This window comes from Octopus bimaculoides, chromosome 8 (genome assembly GCF_001194135.2).
Source record: "Octopus bimaculoides isolate UCB-OBI-ISO-001 chromosome 8, ASM119413v2, whole genome shotgun sequence".
Lineage (NCBI taxonomy): Eukaryota > Metazoa > Mollusca > Cephalopoda > Octopoda > Octopodidae > Octopus > Octopus bimaculoides.
In genome coordinates this window covers 22,104,045-22,104,832 of record NC_068988.1, presented here as the reverse complement: position 1 = coordinate 22,104,832, position 788 = coordinate 22,104,045, and positions in this window count along the sequence as shown.

Here is a 788-nt window from a genome sequence, read left to right as displayed (position 1 = left end):
ATTATCATTCTTAAAATAGTTACATTGGATAATAATAGAAATAATGACACCTTCGTAAATTAATTTATATATATATATATATATATATATACAGAGAGAGAGAGACAGAGAGACAGAGAGACAGAGAAGCATATATAATATGCTTATACGTAGAAACGTACATTGACACACAAACACAAAAATGCATGAAAGAGCTCGCGCGCGAGTGAGAATCTATGACTGAAATAAAATTTATTTTCATGTTCGCATGAAAGAATAGTTCAACAATCATGTGCGCGCGCGTGTGTGCCTGAGTGTGTGTATGTGTGTGTGTGTATGTGAATATGAGCATTAACTAACGTTATATATTGTAAGCCTGTATGAGCGGGTGCAAGCAAACTATGATGGCGGCTCTTTTCAAGTAGTCAAAAGGTTTCTTATAAGACTAGGATATTTTGAATACGCGAACTAAGCTCTTGCTGTGTTCGACATGTGGACAATAAAGTCCTATATACAACAAAACTAATCGCTACACAAAGATATAATATCTGAAGACATTTTTTGTTCCTGTTTTCCAATTCGTTTGTTTCCATTTGTTTACCTTCCTCTAATTTATGTATGAAAAGCACCGAACTGTATTTTGCACACTCGTATTTTGGTGTATTTTGTGTTAAAACACAAATACAGTAATACTTCAATAAACAAGTTAATTCGTTTCTGGAAGAACACTCGTAAACATAAAATACAACTCGTAAAAACTTGTAAATTTATATACATATATATATATATATATATATATATATATATAT